Source organism: Myotis daubentonii, chromosome 17 (assembly GCF_963259705.1).
Source record: "Myotis daubentonii chromosome 17, mMyoDau2.1, whole genome shotgun sequence".
Taxonomy (NCBI): domain Eukaryota; kingdom Metazoa; phylum Chordata; class Mammalia; order Chiroptera; family Vespertilionidae; genus Myotis; species Myotis daubentonii.
In genome coordinates, this window is record NC_081856.1 from 16,952,913 (window position 1) to 16,978,949 (window position 26,037).

The 26,037-nt window shown below is 42.0% G+C and overlaps 1 protein-coding gene across 15 annotated transcripts in view; it reads left to right on the forward strand.

Moving 5' to 3' along the window:
• Nucleotides 1–26,037, forward strand: part of NCOA2 (nuclear receptor coactivator 2) — a 273,087-nt gene that overhangs the window by 184,906 nt on the left and 62,144 nt on the right. The gene's annotated exons all lie outside the window — the stretch shown is intronic.

Consider the following 26,037-nt stretch of genomic DNA (forward strand, 5'->3'; position numbering starts at 1 on the left):
GGTGCTTCCCTTCAGGGCAAGGGAGATGAGTATCTCCTGTAATCTGTTTTTGAATGCATCCTCTTAGAGTATCTACCTTTTATGTAATATTCAAAAGAGGCAGATTTTAGAACAGTGATGTCTTTGTCTGTATAGGTATATGAGCCTGAAACCGCCTGATCCGATCTATTATAAAACCCCAGCTACCTACTCGCATATTATCATTAGAGCCTTTTCCATCTTCATGCATGTACTATTAAGCTAAATTTTATATAAAGCAATTTTACAAATGTAATTCTGTCTTCTAAGAACTTCTGAGGACTATACATATAGCATACACAATGCAGTTTCTAATACCAGCCCACCCTGAAAATCAGTCTTTATTTCCTAGCTTTTCTGTCAAGATTATATCATAACATTCACCATTCAAGGCGTTTCCACTCTCAATGCCTATCTCAGTCTCCCTTCATCTCTCTCCTTTTCCCCATGACACTCGCTAGTTACCAAAAACTCAGTTAATCTCCAGTGTGTATCTTCATTCTTTGGTATCAGCAAACGGATAAAATAATATTCCTAAAGTTCTTAGGAGAAAAAAATTGGTTAAGGTTTCACAGTGTTCTGCAGTTGCCATATTTCTGGTTGCTGATATTATTGCAGTGGAGAAATCACTAAGTTTCTTGTTTCAGATTTCTAAATTTTGAATAATTCAATTTTGTGAACATTGCATGGTAGGCAGTACTTTATACTTAAAACAGTTACATATATATATATATATATATATATATATATATATATATATATATATATATATATATATATATATTTTCTATCAAGGTCTTACACAAGGTTTTAAAGTTTTGCAAAACCTTGGTAATTCCCCCTTCAAACCATCAAACATGTTCGGATGTGTCACGCTGGGCCTGTGCCATACTTTCACTGTGGGTTTAATCATGGGCTGCACACCACAACCACCCAAGAAGCAGCAACAATAAACACCCTGTCATGTCTTATTCTTCTAATAATGTTCCTATTAATTTGAAAACTAATGTGTTTTGAAAGGGGAAACAGAACTTAAAAACCAAATGAAAAGAACAAATACACTTTTAAGTTTTCAGCTAGTCTAGTACTGTAAGATGATTTCTTGTTTAGTAAACTGTCTTTAAAAAGAGCAGGACTTTAGAAGCAAATAGGACAGAAGCTGCGTTTGTGCCCTGGTTCTGCCCCTGACAAGCTGTTTGAACCAGGGCAAAGTATTTCCTCTCTCTGAGACTCAGTTTCCTCCTTCAGAATTTAGCAAGCACAACATCGAGGTTGCACAGTTGTTGAAAAATTTATGAGCAAGTGCCTGTCGCAGTCGATGGTTATTAGGTATTCAGTAAGTAGCGTTCCCAGAGGTGGCATTTTCATCACTTATACTAAGATCTTCAGACAGTGAGTGCTTCCTTCAGGTGGAAAGGGGTGGTTATGAACATCCTCCCCTCCAGGGACATCTGAGGCAGTGAGGTTCTTGGTGTCTGTGCTTGCTCCTCACCCCGTCCAGCTCCTCATGGGCCAGCGTGCTTCTCTCAGCAGCTGACAGCCCCTAGGGCTCAAGAGCAACACAGAAGTGTGACCCGAGCCCTTCTGTCTCACTCCGTATGCCCGCCCACCCAGCCGATCCCCGTTACTCAGTATAAATAAATCTAACCATCATCTTGACAACATTGTCCAAGCTTAATTTGTATTTTAGCCACAGGCATCAGCCTGCATGGAATCATAACTGTCCTAGAGAAGTTAAGCTGGATTACATGAGACGTTTCACCAAAGAATACTTCGTCGGAATGCCGGGCTTCCTTAGGGAACCTTCCAGTGTCCAAGGCGCAGGCAGGTCAGCCAGCATGACGAGCTCTTGCACTCAAGTCTACTCTGTCATCAGCTGCTCCTCAAGTTTCCGTCGCTTCATAAATAAAGGGAGAGAAGGGATGTTTTTAACGGCCTAAAGGATGGAACTTGGAGGGGAACTACCAGCTCTTCACGTAAAGGAGCATCCTCTTGTATGAAGTGGTCGGGAGACTCGTGTTCGTAGCCACCAGCCCTCGGAGCGCGATCACACTGGGTGGGCCTTGTTAGGAGCAGGGCAGGTCCAGAGTCTGCGCTTGAACCATTCCAGCAGCTTTTTGATACTGAAGGATGATGTTTCCTCCTGTTTGGTACGATGCTGATAAGTGTTTAAAACTTCAGGCTTCTATATCTTACAAACAGCAGTCATAAATGGTGAAAAAAACCTATTTCCTCATCGGAGGGCTAATATTGCTTCTGTTTCACAGAATAATAAGTAGTACAAAAAATACAATAGTCTATTTTGGATTACAATGTCCAATTTCACACTTTTAATCAGAAAAGTTAAATCGAAATTTCTGTGGTAAATTCCTAGGCTCTTAAAAAATAAAACTGACTCAAACTACCTAATTAAAAACTGGTCAGAGCACCTGAACAGATACTTCTTCAAAGACATACAGATAGCCAATAGACATATGAAAAGATGCTCAATGTCAATAATCATCAGGGAAATGTAAATCATAACCACAAATATCACCTCACACCTGTCAGAATGGCTGTTACCAAAAAGACAAAAAGAATAAGTGTTGGGGAAGAAGTGGAGAAAAGGTGACCCTTATGCACTGTGGGTGGGATGGTAAATGCATGCAGCCACTATGGAAAGCAGTATGGATATTCCTCAAAAGAATTAAAAATTAAACTACCACATGGCCCAGCAGTCCCACTTCCATGTATTTATCTGAAGAAATTCCTTGTTGGACTAAGCAACCTAAAAGGTCATTCTCATTTCTCATTCTGATTTTTCTAATAATACAGTTTCTATTGTAGTGCCAGTATGAGAACATTGGGATTGTAGATTACTTCGTACATTTGAATTGCCCCTAATATTGAGGATAGCATCAAAAAATAAAGAAGTATTTTAAAGAGGGTGAGGGCCAGTGATTTAGTGGAGTCAACTCGCATCAACCAATGAGAGCCAATTGTTACATTTCAAGAATTTTTATAAGCCAATGGATAAACAACCATTATTAAAAATCATATAGACTTACAATTAAATTATATTACAAAACAAGCATAAGAAAAACGAAAGCTCATCATTTCCTAATTATGCTGCTTCATTTTACCCTTATCTATGCTGTAGAGGCTCTTTGTGTCATATCTGTTTACATGAGAGAAATACTGTGTAGTGGTGGCTACTACACATCTCTTCCGAAGTCTGCATTCAATACCGAGCATTCACACCATGGAAATCTAAAAAACAGTAAACTCTACAAATCAAGCCTTGACTTACTGTTTTGCTGACTGTCATTCTAGACTTAAGAAAGTAGTGGAGAAAGTATTCATAATTAACATTAGAACATTACGTAGCCAATACATGCACACACAAAAATTATGACCAATGCAGCAAAAAAGTCACTCACGAGTTGAGAAACAATTGCATTTCTACACATAATATCCTCACCATATATCTATTATTTCACTTTTGTCTTATTCATTAACTTATATGAAAAGGTCAAGTCACCTGCCCCCTCTCCAGCTCTCTGGTGGACCTCGTCGGCTCTTGCTTGTCCCTGTTACCTGAGTGACATGTTCAAGAATTTTTCTTTAAGGAGAACTAAAGAGGGCAAGAGTCATGGCAATTTTTATTTCACTCTTATTTACTTGAACACAGGAATGAATTTGGCCCTATCTTACTATTGGAGATCTGAAGCTATTATCTGTTTTCATAAAAATAAATCAAACTTTCTTTCCTTGTTTGACAATATAACCTGTGGTCGGCATTCTGCTCTTGACATTGCAATTTTGAATGAAGATAAAACGTTTTTTCACTGATCTGCATATAAATCACTTTCCTATTCTTATGTGGATCAATGGCTCGTGTTATTAATGACATTAGTGAGCAGGGGTGGAATTCCTGCTCTCATTTTCTCCTCAGACCCCTTATTATTTTTTCTTAAGTATATGAAAACGTTATTTTTGTTAGTTTAACAGCTTTCAGATGAAGAGGATTTGAATAATTTAATGTACCCTAATGCTTCAGGATTTTAACAATTTATGACATGAGCTCTGATTTCAATGACTTACACTGCCTTCCACACTCTAGAAAGGAGGCATCCCTTTTTGCCTTGATTGCCTTGTATTATTATAAAAAGAAATTAATTCTGACACCCCACTCCCTGTATTGATTTTACTCAAGAGCAAACATTCAGTAATAAATTTTATTGAGTAAATACTATATGCAAGACATTGTTATTCACTGAGGGGGAATCTGACAATCAGTAGTACATGGGCTTTTTGTTTTGTTTTGTTTTTTTACTTTTTTTGGAGCTTTCATTCATTTGAGAGGAAATCGACTTGTAAACAACCAACCAGTTGTGGAACTGGAAGGGACAGTGGGAATAAGTGTGATTAGAGAAGCAGGCCTTGCTGTAAGTGAGGTTTTAATAGGTGAAAGAGTGGCCAATGGGGCTGGGCCGGGACAGGGTGGGATGAGGGGGTGGGGAGGCTGGTCAGACGGAGAGCAGAGGAACCAGAGCCCCAGGCACAGGACCCTGGAGGGAACACCATGTAGTGAAGCGTCCGGTTGGATTTGAGGTTGAAAAGGACAGGTCAGAGTCAGATGGGACAGTAAGCACAGTATTGTAGCAATGTTAGAATTTGGCGAAGGTACCATAAAATCAGACTCCTCACCGCCTTTGGCTGAGTTGGTTTGAAGTCATCTACCAGGGTCTCTAGGCTCCGGAGATGCCCAGTCCTAGGCATGGGACTTGTGTGTACAGACCACAAATACCACTGTTTGACATTTCGCTGTTGGTGTCATGCTCTTTTTGGTTTAGGCTTAAAGTACATTTTTCTTAGTTTTTTGTGGTTTTATCTTTTCATTTGTTTGGTTTTGTTTTCTGTTTCTTTTTTTAAGCAAATGGTAAGAACAAGCCTATCTTCCCAACCTGTTGTACTGGTAGAACAAGCAACAGGGAACCGTCACTGTTCTTGTGTACTTTAGGTTAATTTTCAGGCTACGGTGGATTGTACAGTAAGAAGTCATTATACATGCAACTATTTTATTTATTTTTTAATCCTCACCCAAGGACATGTTTAGAGAGGGGAAGGGAGAGAGAGGAACATGGATCAGTTGCCTTCTGTACATGCCCCGACCAGGAGCCCACAACCCAGGTATGTGTCCTGACCAGGAACTGAACCAGTGCTCAGCTGAGCCACTCCAGCCAGGCTGGATTTTTGGTGGTTTTCTTAATTTTGGTAAAAGACACTGAACATAAATTTATCCTTGTAACAATTTTTAAGTCTGCGTTATCTTACTATTTATATGCATGCTGTTGAACAACAGCTCTCTAGAGCTTTTTCATTTTGCATGCTAGAAACTCCATTCCCATTTAACAACTCACTGTTTCCCCTGGCCATCACCTTCTACTTTCTGTTTCCATCACTTTGATTACTGTAGATACCTCATGTAAGTGGAACCATGCAGTATTTGTCTCTTTGGCATTGGCTTATTTAACTTAGTATAATGTCCTCACGTTTCATTTACATTGTAGCGTATGACAGGATTTTCTTTTAAAGGCTGTATGTACATATCACATTACCAGTATATTTATCCATTCATTCATCAGTGGACATTAAGGTTGTTTCTACGTCTTGACTCTTGTGAAAAATGCTGCCGTGAGTGTGGGTATAGAAATATCTCTGTGAATTTTGTCTTCAGTACTTTTGGATTAACACCCACTTCTATTTTTAATTTTTTCTACTGTGTCTGCACCACTTTTACAGTTCCACCAACCGTGCACGAGGGAGCCTGTTTCTCCGCATCCTCACCAACACTTGTCACTTTCTGGTGTTTTGATAGTGGCTATCCTGATGAGGTGAAATCTCATTACGGTTCTGACTTACATTTCCCTGATGATTAGTTAATTATATAGAGCAACTTTTTCAAGGCAATAGCTTGAAAAGAATAAGTTTCTAATACCATATAGCAGTATTGAATTCCTTCTATAGTAAATATCTTAGTATCAGATATTGTTTGATAGTTTAGGGCACCAAACATGACCCTAAGCTAACAGTGTGGGGAGGAGGTAGTGAGGAGCAAGAAGATCCCTTGAGGCAAATCTGAAATCAGTAAGAAACATGAGAGAAAACCACAATGGCATTAAGATATTTGGCCTCGTTTCAGCTGTTTCTCATGCTCCCCTAAAGAACATCTCTTTCCCTCACGCCGTTTGCTACAGCAGAGGTCTGTATGCAGGCTGTAGGAAAGGAAGAAGTGTAAGTCATGCTTGGTTATCTCTGTCTATCGTTTGGGGGTGGGCAAGTAGAGGCACTCACGTATGTTGTTTACCAGTTCTCTCCTCCTCTTATTACTGTGTTGTTCTCGCTGAAATATTTTAGTTCATTTCTACTTAGAAAATGATCACTCTTCCTAAATACTGAGTCATTTATCTCTGATAATAAGTGTAAGGGTCCAGTTTTTTAAGTCATCTCATCTTTTCTGTCACCCCTGACGTTTTTAAAGTAATAATTCCAGGAAAGCAGTGATCATGGTGTTTTTCATCTCAGCTTTGTTGGTAAGAAATGGGGACCTCTTAACAGCTTGTGTTTTGCCATGAGTGCAAAGTCTAGTAAAACTTGGCCTTCTGCCTTATTATAATTGTTAGTTCAGCTTTTACTCCAGACGGGCTCTTACCAGCATATCAGCTATTGAATCCTGTTTTGTTTTCTAAGAATGTGACAGTGAAGAATAATTCATAAAATACAAGAATTGCACTTCTGCTTATAATACTTCTCGATTAAAGACTCTGGATACCAATTAACCTTACCCTGAGAATTGATTTTAATTTGACCTTTTTTCTTGTGGTGAAATATGCATAGCATTCATTGCTGTTCATCTCTATATCTTTTTCATCATTCCGAATAAAAACTCCTGATCTATTAAGTAATAATTATTCACCTCTCCTCCCCGCACCCCCTGGTAACCACTATTCTGTGGATTTGACTATTCTAGTTATCTAGAATGGTGTAATAGTATAGTACAATGATGGCGAACCTATTGAGCTCAGCATGTCAGCATTTTGAAAAACCCTAACTTAACTCTGGTGCCATGTCACATATAGAAATTTTTTGATATTTTCAACCATAGTAAAACAAAGACTTATATTTTTGATATTTATTTTATATATTTAAATGCCATTTAACAAAGAAAAATCAACCAAAAAAATGAGTTCGCGTGTCACCTCTGACACGTGTGTCATAGGTTCGCCATCACTGGTATAGTATTTACTTTCTATGTATGACTTATTTCACTTACTATAATGTCCTCAATATTCACCCATGTGGTAATATATATCTGCATTTCCATCCTTTCTAAGGTTGAATAGTATGCTATTGCATGTATATGCCATGTTTTGTTTATCCATTTATCCATCAGTGGGCACTTGGATTGTTTCCACCTTATAGCTATTGTGAATAATGCTGTTATACACCATGATTATTTGTGAACAAATATCTGTTCAAGTCCCTGCTTTCATTTTGGGGGGGATCTGTACCCAGAAGTGGTATTACTAGATCATGTGTTAGTTCTGTTTTTAATTTTTTGAGGAATCATCTATATATAAAACCCTAATATGCAGATAGACCAAATGGCAGAACAATGGAACAACCGGTCACTATGACGTGCGCTGACCACCAGGGGACGCGCATGGAACATGGTGTGCATCAGCAGCAGGCAGCAGAGCGTGGAACATGGCGGGTGTCAGCCACGGTGGGATAGTGGAGTAGGTGAGCAGGGGCTCCAGACCAAGGTGGGATGCCAGTCGCTGTCATTGGGGAGAGCCTCTGGTGGTCACTGAAAATTCTTTGCTGCTGTGCGCTGTGGTCCTGCCCGGCACTTGCACCTGCTGCCAGCGCCCGGCACTGGCCCTGATCTCTCCTCAGGGCTTCTCCATCTCCCCCTACTCCTGAGGGGCGATCGGGGCAGCAACTGCCACTCACACCTGCTGCTGGCGCCGGCCCAAATCACTCCATACTGTCAGTGGGTGCAAGCGGTGTGGGTGCAGTCAGTGTCTGGGAGCAGTGCCCGTTGACAGCGCTGAGTGATCAGGGCCAGTGGCAGCGGGAGTAGTTCTGCCAGCTGAGAGGGGACGGGGGGGGGGGGCGGGGGGGCGTGGTGGGAGGGGCCATGTGGGGGTGTGGAGGATGGGCCAAGACCCACCCCTGTGCCCACTGCAGCCTCGCGGCCCACAGTTCCTTTCAAGGTGCACGAATTTGTGCACTGGTCCCCTAGTTATACTATGACAATGCAAAAATATTTAAATAATATTTTTGATATTAAGAATCAGGATTCCTTGTATCCAAGGCTACTATGTAGTAGGTTTTATTTTTTTTTTAGCAATACTAAAAGAATGTCATAAATATATGCGGACACATTGTTTTCAGCTACCTTCTCATCTCTTCTGGAAGCTTCCTCCATTCTTTGCTCAGTCTCTGCATTGCCTCTGATCACCAGACTCCTTCAGGGTCAATACTGTTGTCTCTTTCTTAGATAAGGAAATTAATATGCAGAAACAATAATAAGACGCAAGCTAGTCAATGACAAACTAGAATTCCAACCCCAGTGTGCTGGTGGTTTGAAGCTGGGATCTTTACCTGTGTCCATGACCTGCCCCTGAGGGTGGTGGTCGTGTCTTCAACCCAGCCTTTGTTTATCATGAGAGAAAATGTTGATCTACAGAGAAATTCCAAAAACAACACACTCAAAACCAAAATAAAGATTTATATTAGTTACTGGGGTGTCAGTCGGAGTAGTTTTAGCATGTGTTATTCACAGAAGAGATGTTGATGGTTTAAATATCTTCAATCTTATGGAAACTGCAGTCAAGGGCTGTGAAGCAAATAGCTGCCCCTCGCCCAGGTTCCCGCGTGTTCTCCACACCCGTGCATTCTAACAGGGCTGCTATAGTTCCTGGTGCATCCCCAGTATTGTCCTCCTTACTGTCCTTTTCTAGTTAGCTCCGTGTAAATGATGAGAGGAAGAGAGGCTAGGGGTCACTGAGCAGTGGGAAAAGTTCCTCCTCGACATGAAAACCTCTGAGTCCATGGCTCTGATTCACAGCCCTCACATTTCCCACGAGCCAGAGGAGGGACAGAGGGAAACGGAGGACGTGCGTGTGTGTGGGCGTTGCATGCCCTCAGAGGCTGGCTGCCACGAAGCTGCTGCAGCTCCGACTGCACCGGCCCCTGCGCACGCTGGGGGTGACCGCGTGCCACGCGTGGAATGCTCACGTTCACCCGTATCATCTCATGCCATCCATGCGGCGCCCCTGCAGGGCACATGTAGTTAGCTATTAACTCCATGTTGCACAGGGAACCTCGGGTTTAAGTGACTCGTTCAGAGTCTCACAGTTAGGAGGTGGTGGGACTCGAGAATTCAAATCCAGATCTCCACCTGGCTTCAGAGCCAGTGTTACTCTTGCTTTTTTGCCTGCCCTTTGGAAGGAGTTGTCGTGAGTAAATGGGTTAAGCCCGTGGACAAGCCCGATGTAAGATATATTGAGGCACTGTGGTTTAGTGACTGGGAAGAATGTTTTTTGCAAATCCCTATGTCAGAGGATAATGTACACTTTCAAGACAGCTCAGCTTTTCCTGTCAGGAAAGAAAAATGATAAAAGATCCCAAGAAAATAGAAAGGTGCTGTCTGGGCCAAAAAGAATTCTTGGTATTTAGCCAGAAAACTGGCTAACAATCTGGTTTGAGAACAGTCATTTTGTAACCTCGTGTAAGCAGATGAGTTTTCTGTGAGAATGAATGTGCTGTCGTTTTATGTGTCCATCATGTGGGTGCACTGTACCCGCCAGATAAACAGCAGTCCTGGCCTGGTGAAGGTGTTCTCTCCGATTTCAGGAAATGTATTGGAAGCAAAGCAGACTTTACCAATAGTTGCTGTGAGTACCCCAGTGTTCTTTATTGGGGACCAGAGGTCAAGGACACGAGTGGCATCCAAGGGCCGTGTCTCACACAGTCCTGAGCTCTGCACCACCTGTGCAGTGTGTTCTAGACTGTATTCTGAAAGGGAAGTGTGCAAATTGCAAATGTGCATCTGGAAAATGGATGTATTAGATTGCATGCATTTAAACTTTTAGCTATCCAGGGCTGTTGGAAAGGGTACTTTTGCATTATGTTTCTCATTTCTATAATTTTGAACCAAAGAAAGGACCAATTCAATACAATCATACAGAAAAAATACCCAGCGGAGAAAAATTTTTTATTAAAATGGGCTTAGATTCTGATTGTACAGTGTTAGAGCCTTGGCCACCTGTAATAAATGAATCCTTTCGAGCCTGCCAATTTTGGAAATAAATTTTTTTGTCTTATGGAAGACAACTAAAGTGAAAGAAATAATGTGAGTACTCCCACACGGTCAGTCCTGAGGCCCTTTTCACGCCCGTCAACGCCAAATGGTGGACATTATGGAATTCCTGGGCCATTTGGGGAGCAGTATCTTCTCCGTACAGTGGTGACTTCTTACTAAAGGCAGGCATCTGCATACCCCTATTCTGTAAGATTCCAAATGTTATGTGTTATCTTATTATAGATGATAGAGGGGGAAAGCAAAGAAAAAAAAGCAAGCCCTATCGGAATTGACATAATTATCCATTACCACCCCTAAATTAAGTTCACCTTCTTAAAAGCTTTTTAAATTTGATACTAGTAGACTATCTTCAATTTGTAGATCCTTTATGTCAGATTAGAAAAAATTACATACAGTGCATTTTATTTGGAATGTTGCTAGAGAACTAAAATTGTCAGAGGTGAAAGAATTAAATCACTTTTTCCTCTTTGATTAGATGGATGGATGTCTCTGTGATTGAATTAAGTGCTTTCTTAAGAAGCACAAAGAATCTGTAGCTGTAAAAACCATTTCCCCCCTTGAGATTTATTTGTAAGTTAACTGTTTGGAATGGAGGATATTTTCCATCAAAACAATGCCATTTTGATGATTCGATTCCTGGACCAGTTCCATAAAGCCTATTGTAACCAATAATGCTCTAACTAAAATAGTTCTTAATATGTGAGGTTTATACAGCTGTGTTTCAAAAACAGAGATGGTGTAGTGATAAATAAGATTCTTACAGAACCATTGCTACATATATCGTGCCCTTTTCTTTCTGTTCTATGTCAGTTTAAGTGTAGGTAATTCCTGTGGGGCTCCATGGACATTATTGATAGTAAAAGGAGCCTCTTACCCCTAAAGGTGGGAACCACTGCACGAGTTGCTTACAGGTGAAGGTGCTGTAGAAGTTCCATCAGCACATCCATCTATTTCCCGTCAGAGAGTCCTCCCGTGTGGTTTCCTCCCGGAGGCAGGCCTGTGGGGGAGGCAGGCCTGTGGGGGCCGGGAAGTTCAGACCTGGTGCCCGAGAAGCAGGTGTTACTCAGTGAACCGCAGGCTCCGGCCTGCGGTCCTCTTTCCTTTTCCTCACAGCTCACCCGTAGCCCCTTCCACTGTCTTCCTAGCCCAAGCATGTTGTCCGCTGACCGAGAGTTTGACATGCTGGCCTAGCCACTCCCTTATTTCCACTGGGATTTTTCGTTTCTCCTGGTCCACTGTAGCACAGAATTCAGCTTTTTAAGTGCAGTTCTTGTCTCTGAAGCAAACATTTAATTCTGGAATTGTTTTGCTAGTGAAACAGATAATGTAAAAAGGAAAAGTCACAAACTTTCAGGAAGTCTTTAAAACTCCTGATAAATTCGGTTCCAAATATTCTTTGAAATATAAATGAAGCCCTAGTTCACTCTTTGTCTATATTCCCAAGTTTATCTTCAGTCTTTAGAAACCCCTAACTTTATCTCTTGATCCCACGGGAGGTGCTTGTGGTCTCCCTCACTTCTATCCATATCCCCATATATCTGTCTGTCTGTCTTCCTTTCACTCTCTTCTTTTCTCAATTTTCTTAGATTCTATTGAAAGAGACAAAGATCCACGTTGGCTGGTGTGGCTGTTAGAGCATCGGCCCTTGCACCAAAGGGTTGGAGGTTTGATCCCTTGCTCCAGTCATGGTGGTTGGGTTGCGAGCGGGAGGCAGCCAGTTGATCTCTCTCTTTCCCCCTTCCTCCCTCCCTCTCTCCTTCTCCATCTTCCTCCCTCTCCCTCTTTCTAAAAATCAATGGGGAAAAATATCCTCGGGTGAGGATTAACAAAAAGAAAGGGACAAAGGCCAGATAGATAGATAGTGTGGCTCATCTCTATTTTGGAGGAAATATTCTAACGGAGGTGAGGCCATCTGTGCAGTTGGAGAGATTGGTAGGAATCACCTCTGTTTCTCTTGACTGGCCTAGTTCAGTACCGAGGTGCACATCCACGCCTGACTGACCAGGTGGACATTGAGTTTTCAGTCCCTGCTCCATGGCTTTAAAGCAATAGCAATTTTATCTTTGATGTCCATCTTCTCAGTCCACTAGTTACAGTACTCAGAATTGTAAGGGTGTGCTTACTGCCCATCCTTTGCCTATAGGACACAATAAAGCTATTTTCACATGTTTGAAAATTATGAACAGTTTATTCTTTTTTCCAAATTGACCCTCAGGGTAAGAGGGTGGAAGATGGTCATCAGGAACCTGAAGGATTATGGATCGGATGTCAGGATTTGTAAAGACCTGCAATATTAAATATTCTTGTGTACATTCATAGCTACTGTGTTTCTCAATCAGTTTTTTCCTGTTAGGTGCACCCCTTACCTCCCTAACCTAGGGTTTCCTCCTCAGAGCAATCCGTACCCCTCCCCACTTTTTCTCTTTCATAATATAGTCACTTCAAATGTTCATCTTCTCCCAACTTTCTTTGACGTTCCTTCTGTAAGTAGTTGATTACGATAATTCTCTAATTGCTTCTCTTCTGTATGCTAATCTGAGGAGCCCCTTACTTCCTTTCACATACTATGCTAAGTCCCCCTCCTTTGAATGAGGTTTTTTCATTAAGTTCCTGATTTTCATATTAGGATAAGTGAGAGAAAAGAGCTAGACACTTATCCACAACACTATAAAAGGTAATCCATTTCAGCACTTGGGAAGGTGCCTGCGCCACACACAGGAGGGCAAGGCCTGTCTTCTTTATCTTTGCATCCTCCCCATCTAATACCGTGTTTATGTTTCCTTGAAAACATAATGTGCTACTTTTTAAAAAAATAATTACAAATAAAAATTAGGAAGTAAAATGCCTTGTCCCATCTGTGTGCTAGGAGTCGATCCTGTCCAGCCCACACAGCCCCCTTGAGCACCTCTTTCTGCTGCCTTCTCCAGAGAGTGGATCTGTTCACCTCACTTATTGAGTGTGTACTTGGGTCAGCAGTGCCGTAGAGGACTGCGGTGCAGAGGTGGGAAATACGGTTTCTAGCTCAAGGACTTGACAGTCATAAGGGAATCCCAAGGCCCTCCCGATGGAGTCTGATGGTTTCCAGATGATGTAGCGAGCGTTAGGAAGGCAGCATGTGGAGAAACAGAGGGTCAGAGCTTGGACCCCTGAGATTCCAGGGATTTCCTGGAAGGAATGATCCCAGGACCAAGAAGGCCCCGGTCACAGTGCAGTCAAGGTAATGACACCCCAGAACCCAGTGATGCCGCCTTAGCCTGGCCTGCTCTTCTGGAGATGACTTTCATGCACTGTATTCTTTGCTTGGGCAGGGGGACAAGAAGCAAGCGTTTCCTGTCTAGGAGACAAAAGCCATTGCCCCTCCTCCAGAAAATGCAGCATTATTTTGATATTTTTAAAAAAGAAACTTACATTTGGTAAAGTACTAATATTTTATCTCATTGAAAGTTAAAATTTATGGTTTCACTCTTAACATTGATAACTGAAGAAAATAAATTTTATTGCTGTATGACTGGCTTTGATTTTTTTTAATTTAAATTTATTAGTAGAAAACCATGGAAATGATATTAAATTAAGTTCATTGGTAGCACTATCTCAAGATAAGTTTTTATAAGTTTCTGATTCAGTTGGTTTTATCACACACAAAGGAATGTAATCGTAGTTTTCTTTTAGTAGAAACTTGTCAAGTTCTATTATTTTTCATTGCATCTTAGCCTTATGAAGTCTGTCCATTTTATTTTTCAAACATGAGTGATTTCACAGTTTTCTTTGTTATACAATGATTTATATTAAATTACTTAAAGTACTTGTTACTTGTAATTTGTGAACAGGTTTATTGGGTTCTTTGTAAGACTGCTTGTAATTATAAATGCAGAATAATATTAGCGCCTTTCCTCTGTGGAGCTCAGAGTGCTTCACATGCATTATCTTATTAAGCCTCATAACATCCCTGAGCGGCAGGGGCATTTTGCAAGCGATTATGGATTGCTTTGCTGAATCAGCACAGCCGTACAACATTATGATAAGCTTGGAAAAGATTGAGGTCATGTACTAACTTGCTCTCAGGAAACCGTATATGCAGCCAAATATTTTCCTTGGCAACAGAGAGCTAACAACTGCCTCCATTCTAGTCTCTCGGAAGCCCACTGTCCATTGGTGCAATAAAAAAATAACAAAGGATACATTTTGAAAAAGCAAATTCAAGACAGTCTATCTGAGAGCCAGGTGAATTTCCTACGACCTGAGTGACAGCAGCATCTTCTAGTCCAGGCTTTACATCTGCAGAGGAAAGGCTACCTGTGCTCTTACGATGGCTCTGAAAACTGGACCTGCCCAGTTGTCATCTGTCATCTTCAGCCACTTTATCTGCCTCACCTCTAAGCCATCACGTGGCAGGGAGGATTTCCAAAAACAGGTTTCTGGAATTCAAACTGGCCATCTGTGTTGAAGCTAAACCTGATTCAAAATAGCTTTGGTAGAACTTTCTTGAAGGCTTGATGACAGCATAGTCCTAAGTCATCTAGCATCTGGAAACTCAGTAGGATAACTAAAGTTGAAAATAGGAATAATAAATTTTATGAAGATTTTATTTCATTATTTGAAGGGTTGTAGGATGGTGGGGGAACATCTCTTTTGGCCAGTATATTTAAAACAAAACGAATTTAAGCCAGTTAATTTAATAGGGAGTAACTAAGTTATTGTTACGTCTTTTTTATATTTATAATTAGATAGTTAATTTTGATCTATTCCTTGGCCTACATGGATGATCATTAGCATCCTGAGGATTTTTCTCTTTTATGTATCAGGTAACCATGGCTCTCTGCATGTCTTTCAGTTGTGGCTTACACTTTTTCATAACCTTTACTGGAGAAGAAAATTGTTGGATTTTAAATAAAGTCTTTTTAACATTTTTCTTGCAAGTGGATTTGACTGCTTAAATAGTCTTTGTATTTAAGAGCACGTAACAGACATAAACTTCAGGAGAATTACCTTAATAGAGATGTCAGGCTATTTTTCTTCTTAACTTAAACAAAATTAGCTGGAGAACTGCAGGACCATATATACAGAAAGGAGAGGATATCGTTGGAGTAAAGGTAGTTGGGATATCGACTGTGAGGGTCTTTGTTAATTTCACTTTGACCTCATCATGCAAATTCTGATCATCTCTTGCCCACACATTTGCTGGGCTTGGCAACATGCCTGGGGTGTGGTCCATGGCCCTCCCTTGGTTGGGCTTCTGCGCCTGTTGAGGCATGTCAGCTTCTGAGCGAAGCTGACCCTGGGTTCCTTTTACTGCCTCCTGCTCTAAATGGTGTGCAAGGCTGGTGATGCACTGCCACTCCTGCTTAAATTAGAGAGATTCCATGCCATACAACAGTGAAAGGGTCACTTTAAAGAGGTGTTTATTTTTATAGAAATGATATTGTATCTATACTAATAAAAGGGTAATATGCTAATTAGACCAGATAGACTGGACATCCTTCCGGACAAAGCCACAGTGGCGGGGACAGAGGTGGTTAGGGATGATCAGGCAGGCAGGCAAGTGGTTAGGGATGATCAGGCCAGCAGGGGAGAGGGTTAGGGGCGATCAGGCCGATGGGCAGAGACGGTTAGGGTCGATCAGGCAGGCGGGCAGAGGGGTTAGGGGTGGTCAGGCTGGCAGGCAGAGTGGTTAGGGGTGATCAGGCAGGCAGGCAAATGAGGGGTTAAGAGCCAGCAGTCTTGGATTGTGAGGGATTGGACCTAAACTGGCAGTCAGACATCCCCCGAGGGGCCCCAGATTGGAGAGGGTGCAGGCCGGGCTGAATTTTGTGTACTGGGCCTCTAGTGTTATATAATAAAAGCCTAATGCACAAATTTCATGCACTGGGCCTCTAGTGTTATAAAATAAAAGCTTAATATGCTAAGTGTTCCGTCACCCAGTCAACTGTTCAACCAATCAAAGCATAATATGCTAATGATATGCTAATGCCACTCAACCGCTCGCTGTGATGTGCACTGACCACCAGGGGGCAGGCATTCAACGCAGGAGCCCTGAGCTGGGTTCACAGCTGGCGAGCACAGCGGCAGTTGTGGGAACCTCTCCTGCCTCCACGGCAGGCGGACATCCTCCTAGGGCTCCCGGGGACTGTGAGAGGGCGCAGGCCAGGCTGAGGGCGACCCCCCCCCCCCCCACACACACACACACACAAGTGCACAAATTTTCATGCACCGGGCCTCTAGTATTATTATAAATTTAAATACTAGCTTTGCTATTATGAAATACAATATAGCTGATAATTGACATATATTTAACTTTTTATATATTGACTTTATGTTACTAAATATACTTATTATGCCTAATAGCTTAAAAAGTCTTTAGTATTTTCTGTAGAGATAATCATGTTATCTGTAAATAAAGACTGTTTTACTTCTTTCTAAAAAAAGAAAGGAAAGGAAGATGTATTTAAATCTATTCCTATTATTGTTTGAAACATACTATTGAATGGACATTTGACAGGAACCTCTTTTCTAGAATGACTTCAATTTAGGATACTGTGATCATTATAAAGCAACTTCACATTTTAGAAAGTTAGAAAAAATCTACTTTGGGATTATTGCACAAATGCTTCCTAATCTTTTTCTCTTTTCACCCAATCTTACTCTAAATAGTGATCATTCTCTGCAGTCAGACAAAATTTGAGTACATGTATTTGAAAATTTGCAAGTACAAATCAGGCACACGATCCTTTAAAGAAAAAAATCTGTGGAGGGCCCTAACCGGTTTGGCTCAGTGGATAGAGTGTCGGCCTGCGGACTGAAGGGTCCCAGGTTTGATTCCAGTCGAGGGCATATACCTTGGTTGCGGGCACATCCCCAGTGGGGAATGTGCAGGAGGCAGCTGATTGATGTTTCTCGTCGATGTTTCTAACTCTCTATCCCTCTCCCTTCCTCTCTGTAGAAAATCAATAAAATATATTTAAAAAAAAAATCTGTGGAGGCACATATTTGACCTCCAAAACAAGTCAGACCCCTTATTTGTCTGGAAGGGACAAGCTTCAAAAAGCTGAGTTGCAATGTGGCTTTAAGATGTCATTTTCAGGCTCTTTCCTGTAAGAGGGCTCTGGTGATCTTAGTGCAGAAGATGCATCATTCATAACGCTCTGTCCCCTGCTGCCCCTTGCTCGGCCTGGTCAGCCCTGGTTGCTGTCTTGGTGCAGCCCAAGTTCATAAAGACCAGGACCACTTTAAAATTAGTTGGTGGGGAGGGGTACTCACACTTTCCTGTGTAAAAATGTGAATTTAAATCAAAACTGTTTCAAGCATTTGAATAGAATAGGTTAAACTTCTGTATGATATAAAATGATACTTTGTGCAGTTTCTCCCGCAAAAGTTCTATTTTGGAGAATATAGACCTTCTGACAGTGAAGCTCATCTTAGACCCAGGATATTGTACACTTTTCTCCAAACTAGATTTCTCTGCAATAAGTATATAGGGTTTTTTTAGGTTTCATATTTATGTTATATGTATTTATTTAACTGTTAAGTGTCTCATTCCCATACATAGTTTCCAATAGGTTAAAAATTAAAACAAATTTTTAATTAGGCAGGCCGTAAACAGACATACAGAAAAGGACTAACCAACAACAAATAACGGATAACAGGAAACAGTAAACTTTGCCTGAGAATTGTTCAGAGTGGGCTTGAGACTAGACCTGTTCTCTTAATAGCCACTTCTTTTCCTTCCTAGACATTCACTTAGGAATTACCTAGTGTTCATTTATGTCTTAGTGATAAACCTGCTGAGTTGATCTAGAAAGAGCCTCATTTTTAGCTACCAGACTAGTGACCCGGTGCATGGATTCCTGCACATTGAAAGGAAATTAATTAGAAGGTGGCTGGGGCGGGACTGGGCGAGAAAGGCTGGACATGCCCTGGAGCCAACCTCCCGCAGTCCCTTCCTGGCACACTAAACCTGGGGTGGCGCTGTGGCTCAAAGGGCGTCTGCTGGCTCGAAGGGCATCTGCAGAGTGAGCGGGATCTCTCCGGTAGGTGGGGTCCCTCGGCCTGGCCTGCGGGGGTCAGCTGAAACCCGCTCTCCAACATCCCCCGAGGGGTCCCGGAGTGTGAGAGGGCACTCTGCAAAGTTGCTGTCATACAGGGTGTGGAACGCAAACGCAAGTATGCAGTAAACCAGATTCGGGGTGACAGTGTCCCAAGAACAACATAACCCACGGCCAAAGGTGGACTTGTGTGGTCCCACAAGGAATCAGACTCCCTCCTCTCTGGTTTCAGGGTGCATCACCCAAGAACCTCTGCTGCCAAGTCACTGCAGCTCGGCAGCTCCTGCGTTGAGCGTCTGTCCCCTGGTGGTCAGTGCGTGTCATAGCTACTGGTCAGACGGACACTTAGCATATTAGCCTTTAGGCAGATAGATAGATAGATAGATAGATAGATAGATAGATAGATAGATAGATATTTTCACCTATAGAAGATTTGGGTGGTTGCAGATTGTAAGAATTTCTGGAGCCTTCCCTTGGAGATATGCCCCATGACTCTAGGACAGTGATGACGAACCTTTTGAGCTCGGCGTGTCAGCATTTTGAAAAACCCTAACTTAACTCTGGTGTCGTGTCACATATAGAAACTTTTTGATATTTGCAACCATAGTAAAACAAAGATTTATATTTTTAATATTTATTTTATATATTTAAATGCCATTTAACAAAGAAAAATCAACCAAAAAAATGAGTACGCGTGTCATCAGTTCGCCATCACTGCCCTAGGAGTAGGTGTGCATGCCTTGGGCACTGCCCTGACCATGCAGTCACTTCCTTTGTTCTCGTGAATGCTAACAGCTTTGACTCCTGGATAGCATGCCCTTCCCTCAGCCTCAGTTTCCCTGCTTTCTGCATTTGGCCAGAGCCATGTTGCTACATATTTTTATGCAAAGTTCTCGTGTTGTTATCAATGCTTTGCTTTCTCTAATAGGATGACATGACTTAGCATAGTTTAAAATGATTGAATTTGGATGATTCTGTGTTTTATTGTTGGCTTCTTGCATTAGGTGCTTTAAATTGGGGGCACCTGCTTTTCATAAAGCATGTTCATGAGGTCTCACTCAAGCAAAGACTGCAAGTGAGAGAACTGGGACCAGATGGTAGCAAGCAGAATGAATCAGGGATTCTGGCCTCCCTGCTGTATCGTTAATATCACGGGGGGCAGGGGGGAGGTACGTATCTCTACAGTTCCTTAGGAGGCAGAGGCATCAGGTCCTGTCTGTAGAGAAAACCCAGAAAGAAAAGACATCCAGATGGGATTAAACCATGAGGCTAGAAAAGCCAGCAGTTCTGACCAGTAGAACATAAAGTGAATCCGGGAGCAAGATGCATGTCTGTGAAAGGGAAGTGGAAGCACAGAGGACCCCTGGGCAGGGAAGACTGGCCCCAAGGGACAAGTGAAGGCCAGATACGAGGACAGTTTTCAGTCCTCTGGGACACATCCCTGGAATATCCACCTGGAAGGGGAAGTGGAGGCTGGAGGTTGAAGCCCTGTGAGCGCTCCAGCGCCAGTGGGGGTTCTACCTCCTTGCCTTCTTACCGCCCCATCCCTTCCTTCCCTGGCTTTGTTGGATATCTCAATGGAGTAAGCAAGCTTTATATTAGTCACTGGGCATACAGAGTTGAGTAAGACAAGAGCCTTGCCAGCCTCAGCCTCTCCAGGATTCCAGCCCTTCCACTGCCTGTTCTCACTGGAAGGCTCTCCTGACTGCTTGGTGCCCTTCCCTCTAGAGGCTCCTCTCCTGCCAGCCCGCTGTGTCGGAGGAATCTCATGCAGCAGCTTTCACACTAGGTCCCCAGGCCAATGGGAGATTTGTAAAACTCCTCCTTGGTTAGTTTATTTTCTTCAGAGCTAAGAGTGGGAAAATCCCAGAGTCAGATAAAAACTCTCAGGATGCCCAAACTATCCTTTTTAAAGCAGGTTGTAACTCCCCAGATGATAATCTGGGTTAGTAAAGGTGCTCTGTTTTTGTGTTCCTTCATCTCTCAGGTGTAGAGACAGCATTGGTGGCTTCCCCCTGCCCCCCAGTGCTGACCCCATTGGCCTGACCACCATGGGAGTGAACGAATTTTCCTGATGCCCTTAGCACATATGGTCTGGTCTTTTCTCTCATCCCTTTTCTACTTGGTACTTTGACTCTAACAATCAGTCTGTAGAACTTACTACTTAAAAGTAGCCACCAGTCCACTGATCAGTACATTCAATCATGATAGGTAATGTGCGAAATGAAGTGCCTACAGACAATGACAGGTGCTTACAGACAAAGCACTGTCTTGCCACTGTACCCAGTCTCTCCGGGTTGCTCTTTGTCTCCTGATAAGTGAAGTGCATTCGTGTCCCAGTGGGGCCTGTACATTGCAGGCTGTGGCATGACTGTGGGGTCAGTGTAAGTGACCGTCTTCGCTGTTGATGAAAATGAAACCAAGCATGTTGCTCTCGGAAGCAGAGAGCGCGGGGGTTTCGCTGGGTGGAGGCAGCCTTGAGATTGGTTCACTTTCCAGTTTCTCCATGCTGAAGGGAAACAAGAAGTTCAGTGTCAGAAGGAGAGGGAGGCAACTTGGGGGTAGGTCCTCCCACTGCTAAAGGGAGTGCAGCTGCGAGTGTTTAATATGCACGGCAGGAGGCCTCAGCAGCCTGATGATATATAGTGCATTAATGTTGAAAAGATAAACACATTTGGAGAGCACAGGAAGGGCCTTGTGTTTTTATGTTAGCAGAATGCTTCCTAATGAATAAGAATGTGCTGCTGGCTTCACACAGCCATATGGCAGCTTTTCTAATTTTAGTTGGGTACAGATGCATAATTCTCTGGTTTTACCTTCTAGAACCTTTGAGATGATACATAACTTTGCCCGTACTATCAAAACGGTAGTGCTTGGCCAGAAACGGCCTGTCATTGTTTCAATGACTCCTTTGCTCCGCATGGCCCCACCACTGCCGGGTGTGGCAGTCCCTTCACCTGAAATCTCCCAGCTCTGAAACACAGGAAAAGATGAAAATTGTGGGTGTACTCCCACTAGAATCTTAAAATTCATTGTGGAGGTAACGAGACTTGTGTTTGATGTCAGTCTACTGAAAAATTGAAAGATTTCCTGGTGAGTAACTTTACCCATTTGGAAGCAGAAAAATTAATTCCATTTTTGTCAAAGATTCTATACTTTTTAAAATTTTTATGGATCATCGAGAGAGAAAGGGGGAGAGAGAGTGACATAGATTTGTTGTTCCACTTATGTATGCATTCACTGGTTGATTTTTGTATGTGCCCAGACCAGGGATCGAACTGGCAACATTGCTGTATGGGGACAATGCTCTAACCAAATGAGCTACCCAACCAGGGCCTAAAGATTCTATACATGAAATAATATAGAATTACTTTTTTAAAAAAATATTTGTTTATTCTTTCAGAGAGGAAGGAAGAGGGAGCGAGAGATAGAAACATCAATGATGAGAGAGAGTCATTGATTGGCTGCCTCCTACAAGCCCCCCACTGGGGCTCGAGCCCACAACTTGGGCATGTGCCCTTGACTGGAATCAAGCCTGGAACCTTTCAGTTCGCAGGCCGACACTCTATCCACTGAGTCAAACCGGCTAGGGCAGAATTGCTTTTTGTAAAAGCAATTCTCCTCAAGATTGACCGAACATAAATATAACTTTTAATAAACTCTTTACATGTCAGAGAGCTCTAAAAATGGACAGTGCTAAAATTTTTCTATAAATGTGTAAATACTCTATGGATTATCTTTCAGTTGATGTATTTTTAATAATTGACATTTGTTTAAATTAGGACTTTTTATTTACTTTTTAATCCTTACCTGAGGATATTTTTCCATTGATTTTTTAGAGAAGTGGTAGAAAGAGGGAAAGACAGAGAGAAATATTGATGTGAGAGAAAGACATCAATTAGTTGGCCTCCTGTATGAGTCCTAACCAGGGCCTGGGCCGGGGAGGAGCCTGCAACCAAGGTACAGGTCTTTGACTGGAACTGAACCCAGGACCCTTCAGTCCACAAGCCAACACTCTATCCCAGCGGTTCTCAACCTGTGGGTCGTGGCCCCTTTGGCGGTCGAACGACCCTTTCACAGGAGTCGCCTAAGACCATTCTGCATATCAGATATTTACATTACGATTCATAACAGTAGCAACATTACAGTTATGAAGTAGCAATGAAAATAATTTTACGGTTGGGTCACAACATGAGGAACTGTATTTAAAGGGCCAGAAGGTTGAGAACCACTGCTCTATCCACTGAGCAAAACCAGCGAGGGATAAATTAAGACTTTTAAAGGATAGACTGATTTCTGGAAGTTTTCCATAGCCTCTTCAGATAATTTAAAAAGTAAGAAAGAAAAAAGACACCATGAAGAAGAAAAGGAGTTAAACCTCCTTCATAATGGCCCCATCGCCCTGTCCCCCTAACAGACATTAAACAGAATTTGGGTTTTGAAGTCACTGGTGGTGGTTTGCCATTGCTGCTTCTGGCGCGGGAACCATTACGTGGTCGTACCTCAGCCACCACTGCTATTGCTGTGAGGAGACTGGACTCTGTTCTGGTCATGTTTTGTGGGAAGGCCCTTTGAGTATTTTTTAGTTCAGTTGCCTAATAAACAAATAGATAAGACTTCCTAACATTACAAGATTCAATAAGTTACCAAAAATCAATAAATGTTGGTATAGAAGACTATATATAAAGGTCTTTTAAAAAAACAACACCACCACTTTATAATTTTCAAATAGCTAATTGAACTTTTAAAAAAAATATTTTTATTGATTTCAGAGACAGGACAGGAGAGGGAAAGAGATAGAAACATCAGTGATGTGAACGAATTATTGATCGGCTGCCTCCTGCACGCCCCCTACTAAGAATGGAGCCCACAGCCCAGACATGTGCCCTTGACCTGAATCAAACCTGGGACCCCTCAGCCCACAGGCCGATGCTCTATCCACTGAGCCAAATAATCTAGGGCGCTAATTGAACTTTTAAAAAGGTATAGCCCAGCTGAGATGGCTCAGAGGTTGAGCATCGATCTATGAACAAGGAGGTTGAAGTTCAATTCCTGGAAAGGGTACATGCCCGGGTTGTGGTCTTGCTCCCCAGAAGGGGGTGTGCAGGAGGCAGCCAGTCGGTGATTCTCATCACTGATGTTTCAATCTCTCTCTCTCTCTCTCTCTCTCCCTTTCTCTTCTTCTCTGAAATCAATGAAAATATCTTTTTAAAAAATATAAACAATTTTTTTTCTTTCTGAGTTGTTGCTGTTCTCACCAGTAAACTTAAATTTTACCTTCAAGTGTTTGCCTGTAGCTGCCAATGATAAAGAGCAGTTTAATACAGTTGCTACAAATAATACCCGATTTTCCTTGTGTTTTTAAATCATTTCTATTTCTAGGGATCAAATGCTTCCCTTTTCACCTTTTGTTCTGAAAGAAATCACGAATAATAATTACTTATAAAGAAAAACGTATGGAATATAATATTAGTGATTTTCCTCCAGTTTGTGGTATGACTCATCTTAACACAGTCCCTGAAGAGATGGGGCTTTGTTCTTTCTTTGAAACTGGAAATCTAATTAATTGGTATTGGATTTCTGGAGTGCAGGCAGATGTCGAGGGCAGTGGATGGGATTGCTCTCCAAGCAGCCTCCAGGAGGGAGGGGACACTCAGAGGAAGGTTACAGAGGCATTCTGGCCAGTCTCTACTGAGGGTTTTGCATTGTAAAACTGCACTTGTAAAGATCATAGCCATTTTAGGGTATTGTTTTATCTTTTGGGGAGTGAGGAAGAAGAGGGTAGGATTATTATTTTCATTGTTATTCTCTTAGGTTGTGTTCTTTATGTAAAAAAAAAAATGGTCAAAGTGCAGAAGGAAGAAATGGAAGTCAGGGCACAGAAGAGAAGTCTTTTTGTAGGACTCTAAAAATTACATGTTATCATCTCTTTCTCCAGTGTAAGAGTTCTGTCTGAAATAATGAGATTCCCTAAGGTTTTGATCCTAGGAATCTCTGGGACAATCTTTTTACAGTTGAGTTTACTGAAGGATATATTTATAACAGAATATATTTTTTATGGTTAATGGCTGCAAAATATAGAGAAGTAAATATAATTTGTGACCACTGAGAAAACTGCCTAAATTAAAAATATTAAATAGTGTGTTTTAGTGGTATACTTGCAAAAGTATAATTATATCTAAGGATTTAAGTTTATTTATATTTGGTACATAAAAATAGCATGCTCTTTACTGAAATGCCTTATACTGATATAAAACAGGGGTATTGGGGGATTGCCAGAAAGAGGTGAAGGGGTTGAGAAGTACAAATTGGTAGTTACTAAATGGCCACAGGGATGTAAAGTACAATATAGGGAATATAGTCAGAAATATTGCGATAACTATGAATAGTGCCAGGCAGGTACTGGAAATATAAGGGGAGGAACACTTTGTAAAGTATATGATTGTCTAACCACTATGCAGTACCCCTGAAACTAACACAAAATAATATTGAAAGTACACTGTAATTGAAAAATAAAAAGTAAAGTGAAAAAAGATACCAGTGTATGTGCCGTTAACATAATAATATATTGCAAAGGGGTCCTTTTCTTCCTTTTACCTTTTTTATTTTTTAATTTTTTTTATTGAGTTTATTTATTTCAGAGAGGAAGGGGGAGGGAGAAAGAGATAGGAACATCAGTGATGAGAGAGAAACATTGACCAGCTGCCTCCTGCATGCCCCACACGGGATCAAACCTCAAACCCAGGGATGTGCCCTGACTGGGAATAGAACAGTGACCTCCTGGTTCATAGGTGGATGCTCAACCATTGACCCACACCAGCCAGGCCTTTTCTTCCTTTTATATAATACTAGAGTGCATGGATTTATATAATCTTGGTGCACAAATTTGTGCACCAGTGGGGCCCCTCGGCCTGGCGGGGATCTAGGGAGCTCTGTGCTGCCGCAGCCACCTTACCCACCAGCTCCTCTGGCTCCAGCCCGCTGTCTGCGTCAATCCCACACTCACGCACAGCACAAAGTAGTGCATGAAGCAGCAGGCTGCCAGGGAGGAGCCTGAGCCCGGACTGGGCACTGCACCGCTCCTGCCATCCCGGCCCCGCTGCACCTGCCACCACCACAGCTTGGGCGCACAGGGCGAGTATCTCCCGCCAGCTGCGCTCGCCAGCCGTCAGCCTGGTGTCTGAGGCGTCTGTCAGCTGAGCGGCACTCCTGCTGAAGGAGTGCACTGACCACCAGGGGGCAGCTCCTGCATTGAGCGTCTGCCCCCTGGTGGTCAGTGCACATCATAGCTACCAGCTGGTTGTCCAGTTGCTTAGACTTTCATATATATAGATCAAGGCTCAACTAAACATTGAACAGAATTAGTAATTACTTCATGAAAAATACCCAAATAACAAAAATTCATGGCCACATTTATTTATTTATTTATTTAGCCTTGCCGAAATAAGGCCACCAAAAATTTGGTTGCCTCCAAAAAAAATGGGGAAAGAGAGAAAACATGGCCACTTTAATTTAGAATTCAGTTACATTGATAAAACCTTATTTCTGGCTGTTTTCTATCACCTTATATTATTGACTTTTGAATAATAGCTAACAACCTAGTTG